Source organism: Tupaia chinensis, unplaced genomic scaffold, assembly GCF_000334495.1.
Source record: "Tupaia chinensis unplaced genomic scaffold, TupChi_1.0 Scaffold000094_1, whole genome shotgun sequence".
NCBI classification, from domain to species: domain Eukaryota; kingdom Metazoa; phylum Chordata; class Mammalia; order Scandentia; family Tupaiidae; genus Tupaia; species Tupaia belangeri.
The window spans coordinates 2,825,919-2,833,566 of record NW_006159556.1 but is presented as its reverse complement, the minus strand read 5'-3'; the positions used below and the strand labels follow the sequence as shown (position 1 = coordinate 2,833,566).

The 7,648-nt window shown below is 45.6% G+C and overlaps 1 protein-coding gene across 2 annotated transcripts in view; it reads left to right on the top strand.

Annotated features, from left to right (window-relative positions):
* Positions 1-2,203: 2,203 nt before the first annotated feature.
* The window catches only part of HERC3 (HECT and RLD domain containing E3 ubiquitin protein ligase 3), a 129,745-nt gene continuing 124,300 nt past the window's right edge, over positions 2,204-7,648 (top strand). For both annotated transcript variants that reach the window (XM_006143249.3, XM_027769859.1), the window contains exon 1: positions 2,204-2,263. The gene's annotated coding sequence lies outside the window, so the exon portion shown is untranslated. The remainder of the gene's footprint in view (positions 2,264-7,648) is intronic.

The following is a 7,648-nucleotide window of genomic DNA, read 5'->3' as shown; positions in this document are numbered from 1 at the left end:
GAAAAGCCTTAGAAATGGGAGCGCCCCCGCCCCTTCTCGGCTGCCCGCAGCCCGGGAGGAATTGCGACGCAGAAAGTCAAAAGGAGGACCCTCCGTGTTCCTCCTCCCCTGCCCCCATTTAAATCCTGGGGCTCCGGGGACAAGCTTGCGGCCAGGGGCGCGGACGCTTCCACGCCCAACGGGAGCCTGCGAGGCCTCGGCGTTTGGGGGAACCGCGGCGGCGGCGAGGAGTTTGCGCGGAGGACGCGGAGCTCGGCGTCCGCGATGACAGCACTGGCGGGGCCGCGGCGCGGGCACCACCCACCCGGCGGAGGCCGTGCCCGGCGCGTCTCGCCTCCTGGGCGGGGCCGGAGCGAGGGTGTGTGCGGACACGTGTGCGCGCGCGTGTGTGTGCGGACGCGTAAGTGCGCGGACGGGCGCGGGAGTGTCACGAGCTGGGACGGCCGGGGGCAGGTGGGACTTTGAGTCATTCGCTAAGGTGTGGAGTGGGCACACGGGCCAGCTGGGCCGCGAGGAGAGGAGTCCCCTCCCACTGCGGAGCGGGCGGAGACGCTGCTAGTGCAGGTGCGCGGTGCCGCGTGCAGGCTGCGTGGGCTCCGGGAGCGTGTGAACTTTGCTGTCGGCCCATCGCCGTCCCTGGCATCGTACTGATCCCATTTTACTTTACCTTTAAAATCAGCCCCAGGAGGAAATCCTGCACCTTAGAGTCATAGCTATGCCTTCCAGGATTTTGCTTGCATTAGTCACACGGGGAATGCTTTGGGAAAGACGACTCCAGAGCTCTCTTCCATTTTTGTGCGTCTTCTGGCTCTTTCCACAAATAGGAAGCTATTTCTAGAACCTTTCGTTTGCTGGTTTGATAACATCAAGCGAGCCGATGTTTAACTCTCGGAAGAAAGTGAAATACAACGAGGATCCATGGCCCTCTTAATTGCAGGGACTAGTAAAAGTGACACCGTGTTTTAGCGGGCAGATCACCGAGAAGCTCTTTCCTTTTGTACTTTACTCTGGGGGAGGAGGCAGGGGCATCAGAAATCAGAAAAGCCAAAGGGATGAGTTACATATTTTAAAGCAAAATAGATGAATGACCTCTTCCACACCTTATCTGACTCCCACGGAAGGTAGGCACATGCTGAGTATAGTGTAGAAATCCAAGAGGCAGGTTAGGAAGATAAAATTCCCTAGGCAGAAAAAAAAAAGGCTACGTGGTTGACCAGCATCCTGCTCTACTTTTTATTTTAGTGAAGTAGTTGGCGGTTCATTTTTAGAAAAAGAAACAAGGTTTCCAAAATGTTCCAAATGATCTGGTTGAAGCCATTGGTCATAGCATTTTATTTTCAGAAACAAATTTAAATTTCTTAAGATTTGTTTGACCAAGTAAAGATAGTTTTTATACATAATGAAAGTACCACTCTCACTGGAAACACAAGATAGTTTTGCTTAAGCTTTAGAAATAAAAGTAATCTAAGTGGCTTGATGGTTAAGGCATTGGACTGCCAAATGGTGGACCACAGTTCGAAACCTGGACTTGACGGTTTACTTTTTTCACTTTCTCTTTCCCTCTGATCAGATTAAAAGAAATAATAATGACAAAAATGAAATAAATCTTTAAAAAAGAATATTCTTAAAAGTAATAGTCTCCAAATTGAATAGGATTTTCTACTAAGAAGGTATAAATATAGTTATGATAATATCTTAAAGTCATGCAGAATTTTTTCTTCTGAGACACAGTGATTCTCAGATGGTCACTTCTTGTTTTACGTGACAGAGGATGTGGTAATGAGGAAGGCTGGGGAGTCTTCATCCCAGTTGTGGCAAAATAAGCTATAATGTGCTTGAGACATGGAAAAAGAAAGAAAACGGGCAAAATTGAATTGCGTCTCGACTATTTCTCTTTCTAACCTAAATGGGAGATTTTAAAAGTAATTCTGTTTTACTTCTCAAAAGCCAGGGATTTCACGAAGTGCTGTGTCTTGAGTTGACTTTTAAAAGTGACTGACATCTTCATGGTTGGTTAGAGGTTATCTTGCTGGTATTTACCCAAACTCCAGTCTTGAGATGCTATACTGGGAGAACACTCAAGCTTGAGTAATGTAACAATATTCTTATTTTCAGAAGTTTATTCCTGCCCTTTTGTTTTCAGTAACAGGAAAGCACTTTGCGGAGTTCTGTTCTAATGCAGTTACTTCTTTAACTTGCAGGTCTGCAAGGTGAGGTGGAACACTTCTGGCTTCTAGTCCAAATGCCAAGCGTTTGACCTGTGGTGAGTGACTTAATTCCTCTGGCCCTTAGTCTTCTCACCTTGTAAGTGGAGGTATTGATACTAGGATGGGCAGGATAATGGAGGACTCAGCCTAGTGTGGCTTCCTGAAGAGGGACCTTAGCAGATCTTAATGCCTTTCTTCTGTGGCAAGGTATTGAAGAAAACAAAAAGGCCAGGGGAGGGGACCAGTAGTTAGCATAATGGCTATGTCGCTGGACTCCCATGTAGTTGACCGAGGTTCACGTCTCGGACCTGGTGACTTAAACTCACGCTGGGCGCGTTTGTGTGCGTGCCCAAGATCCCTAGAGGAGAATGGAGGAGAAAGGATTGTGGCGTGGCCATCCCCTCTGGGGAGTGATTTCTTGCTTTCTGTCTCTCTGTCCCTCTCTGTCTGTCTGGCACGTGCCCTATAGCAAAAACCTCTCCAAAAAAGAAAAGAAAAGAAAAGAAAAGAAAAAAAAAAAGCCCAGGGGATAGGAGCCCTGATTTTTGGTCTCTGTTTCCAACCCTTCCTTGTTAGAACTTAAGTGGTCTCTGAAGGCCTAAGCTGCCATTCAAATGGGGTTGGGAATGTGCGGCACTTGGTTAGAGATGGGATCCAATAGACTTTCAAGGCTTCTTTTATAAGATAATCTCTTTGAAGATTTAACTTTGGCCCCTTTAGACATCGATGACACTAGAAATGGCACCTGTTGGTGGCAGGGACGTGTAATTTCGATGCAGGTAGATGTGGAGGAAAGCCGGGGGAATTCTAGTGAGAGACTTACGGTTATAGCTCAAGTCGCCTTCATACATCAATGTGACTGGGCTCATATGAGCTCACCTACTGTATGCAGCATCTTTTTTAAACGTTTATTTTCAAAAGTGGAGGAATGGTGTCATGTGTAAGAGTATGGACTTTGCAGTCTAGTAGAGGAGATTTGAATCCTGTCTCAGCTGCTGCAGTAAGTTTCCATTTCAGCTGCTTGTTTCGTGTTCCTGGACAAGTGACTTCACCTTGCTCACTCTTGGTCTCTCTGTTACTGCACAGGGTACATTCAGTGCTCTGTGTGAAGTTTCTAGCGCAGAGCCAGACACACAGTATGGCATCAGCACACTGTCGAAGTGCCTGCCTTTGTGTTCCGGATTCTTCCCTCCGTCCCTTCTGCCTCCATAACCATTGTAGTAATAGGAGCGGTGACTTTTTCTTTGTATAGCAAGGGATCCTGGAGGCTCTGCTATATGACAGACACTGCGCCAGCCTCTAGGGATCGAGAAATGGACAGAAGAGGCTCAGTCCTTCCTTCGTGGAGTTTCCACTCAATTCTAGCATGCTGCTGATATTGAAGTGTGCTTTCTAATGATAGCTTAAATTGTAAAAGGCATTCATTTTACTTTCAGCTCTGCTAGAATGTACTGAGGGGGAGTGCATTCTCAAATGAAGGAAATACATTATTATTGCTACTGCACAGGTTTCTTTTTTTCTTTTTCTTTTCCTTTTTTTTTTTAAGGTTTTGCCACAGGGTTTGTGCATTCGCCGGAGAGAGACAGAGACAGGGAAGATGAGAAATCAGTTCCCAGGGTGACGGCTACACCGCAGTTCTTTCTCTTCTATTTACCTCTTGGGATTTGGGGTATGCACGCACAGGCACCTGACATGATTTTCAAACTGCTGGGTCTGGGGCTTGAACTGTGCTTGGCCACATAGGAGTCTAGCACCTTTATGACCACACCACCTGTTGGCCTTGCATAGGAAAGTTTTTAAAAAAGAATTATTATTATTATTATTTTAATTTAACTTTATTTATTTATTTATTTTAAAATTTGACCAGAGAAGAAGCGAGAGAGAGAGAAAGTGAGAAAGCAAGCCACCAGGTCCAGCAGTCAAACTGCAGTTGGCCACATGGGAGTCCAGCACTCTTAAACACCACACCACCTGCCGGCCCCCATAGGAAAATTTTAACATCTGGAAAACAAAAGCGTTAACAATTGAGATTGTGGGTTTTCTCAGGTTGGGGTTCAGTTCACTAGGCACTTGTCAAGCCTGTACTGGGCTGCTGTACTCTAATGAGGACCAGAGACACAGAGAGGAATCAAATCTGGCTTCTCCACACGCAGGCTCCCAGCCTGTGCAGGGACAGGATGTTGGTGGAGGAGATACAGGAGGCAGTGAGACTGCCTCAAAATATCCTCACTGGTTTTTTTTTTTTTTTTTTTTTTTTTGTTGTTGTCGTGAGCTGTTTGTAAGCATATAGTAAGGGATGTAATGAATACGTTTAAGAAACATAACATAAAAGGACGGGGGATGGGCCAGTTCATGGAGAGTAGTAATGCACCACTCAAGAGACACACGATCTCACATGGCGTCTGCGGTTCAAATCTCTGGTCTGGTCAGCTTGAAGTATGCTGGATTCACTGTCTGGAGGAAGGGGACTGTGGCGTTCTCAGATTCTCTGGAGGGTGTGCCTCTCTCTGTGTCTCTGCCTGTGTCTGTCCCTGTCACTAGCAGGTGCACACGCTGTATCATGAATAAGAAAAGGAAAAAGTTACAAAAAGAGGGATAGAGCAGAGCATCAGCCATACTATGGAAGCACCTGCTTCGTGTTCCGGATTGTTCTCTCCACCCCCACTGCCTCCATCCATAACTATCACTTTGTGGTGTGTGTGTGTGTGTGTGTATTTTTTGTTTTTCTTTGTAGTTTTATAGCCACTAGTGGTTTTATCTTCAAATAATATATTTGTAATATTTGTGTTTGAGTTTTATAAAAAATGGATCATACTCTCAATTCTTCACTGACTCAGCACTTTTAAGATTTAGTTACTATAATGCTTGTAGATGGAGCTCATGTATTTTTCACTGCTGTATGATATTCTATTTTATGATGTGCCATAGTTTATCCATTTTCTTATTGATGTGCATTTGGGTCTTTTTTCTCCCCCTCTACTTCAAACAGCGCTGAAATGAACGTTTTCGTACATGTTTTTTGTTTTGTTTTGTTTTGTTTTTAGGTTTTTGCCATAGAATGTAGGTGCTCACTTGAGAGAGACAGAGAGAGTGAAAGTGAAAGACCACCCTCCATCCCTGGGTGATGGCCATACCTTAGTCCCTTTGCCTCTATCCTCTTCTGGATTTTGGGTACGCAAGCATATGTGCCCGGTGAAATTTTCAAGCCGCTGAGTCCAGGACTTTAACCTCAGTTGGCCATATGGGAGTCCTGCATCCCAACCACTACGCCACCTCCTGGCCCCTTATACTGAATCTTGCTGCATGTGTCCACAAGTTTCTCTTTGTACTGGCTTGCAGGATAGCCAGAAGCCATATGTTAACTCTCAGTAAAATCAAAACTAAATAGGAATAACGTTTCAGTTGAATTAGCCACATTTCAAGTGCTGTATAGCCACCATGGTGGACAGTGAAGGTACTCCATTGTTGCAGAGTTCTGAATGTCCAGGTGTTGCTCACCCTTCTCTCCAGTCCTGAGTAGTGCCTGAGTGCTGTAGAGCCTCTATCAGATGTGCAGTGCTGCTCCTATGCCCGGGGCTGAAATTACAGCACAGTGGGGTAGTCATACCCACGTCTTTACCACATAATACTACCATCTTGTTTTCAAAGTGGTTATGCCAGTTCATGTTCCCACCAGCTGTGCATAATCTATATCCTTGATTTGGGATTGTTCGGCTTTTCAGTTCTTGCCAGTCCTCTCAGGTGTCTTGGGAAGGCAGCTTGTGCAGACAATGGAAAGAACATTTTTCTAGCCTTGTAAAGCCCAGCACCAGGTAGTGAAGAAGGCCCCTCCTGGGAGGATGGTCAGGGGTGAGAATTAGGCGTGCTCCCATGTTGGCTGAAAGGGTTCGAAGACTGAAGTCCAGCTAAAATGGAGGAAAGAAGAAAACAGGAAGGAGGGGCCAGCAGGTAGCATACTGTTAGGGCTCTGGAATCCCACATGGCTGACCGTGGTTTGAGTCCCAGACCTGCTGGCTTGCTTTCTCACTTTCCCCCTCTCTCTCTCTCTCTTTTTCTCTGTATGTGTCTCTATATCTCTCTGGTGAATTAAAGAATAATAATAATAAAATTAAGTTCTTTAGAAAACAACAAAGTATTTTCACATTGCTGAAAACTTATTGCCTTCTGTGCCATTTCTGCCTGTGGTAGTAACATTTTTAATAAGAAAGCATGTCATGAGGATGAATCTTCTTTGTTACTGTTAATTTTGCTTTTCAGTTTTGACTCCAAATGCATTTAAAGCTGCAAAGCACTGAAGCCTTAGACATTGCCTTTTCTTGTTAGAGAAGCCCCCTGCACACATCCGCACTGCTCAGGTAACTGCTTGTAAGCCTATTTGAAAGGAAGCTCATCCCTATTCTAGATGAGATTAGAAGTCTTGCCCGCGTGTTATTTAGGTTTCAGTGACTTTCAGACAAAGGAATGAGTCTGCTGTGTGCACAGTGTGATTATAAAACACAGTTTAGGAATTAAAGGTTGTATTTTAGCATTCAACTCACTGGGACTGCTAAAGAGAGATGTAGCCACCCTCCCTCATACCCTCTCTAGAATTTAAAAGAAAATACACAAAGCAAACTTTCTCCTAGCAACCTCAGATCTCCTGCTCGGAAGCTCTGGCAGATGGTGGTGACGTGCTTTGTCGTGGTGCAGATTACATGAACTTATCTCATGCCGACTGCAATAAGGAAGAGAGGAGACACACCCTCCGCTTCTTTCAGGAACTACCCTGCAGAGGTCTCAGTGAAAAGCAAGTGGGAGCCCTGGGGAGGGCCGCTGGTCACTTACAGTGACATGTGGGCACCGTGCTAAGCACTTTTTATGAGCCAGTACTCTTCAGGGCGCCCTCTCAACTCTTCTCCCCCTTTGGAGATGAGAAACAGGCTTCGAGCAGTGAAACACCTTCCGCGGTTTGTGTAGTGAGCATGTGGTTAATTCAGGGCTGAACCTTAGTCCTTTTAACCCTTAAGCCCTGCAAAGATTATCCTGACTCTTTTACCAAAAATAGACAAGCACCGAGGAGAGGCCCAGGCGTGACGTCGAGGGAAAGTCATCCTTCTTTCTGTTTTGTGGTGGCGACATGGAGAGGCTAGGACTGAGCATAGGGGCAGTCCAGGAGGCTGGTGTAAGTGCCAAAGAGAGTGTAGTCCTGTATTCTGCAGCAAATTTTCTAGCTGAGGATTTTTTTTTCTTTTTTTGACAGTTTTTTTATTTTTAATTTTTATTTATTTATTTTTTTTTTTTTTTTTTTTTTTTTTGAGAGGTTTTCGCTATAGGGCGCGTGCGCTCGCCAGACAGACAGAGAGAGACATAGAGACAGAAAGCGAGAAATCACCCCCCAGGGGGGATGGTCACGCCGCAATCCCTTCTCCTCCATTCTCCTCTCGGGATCTTGGGCACGCACG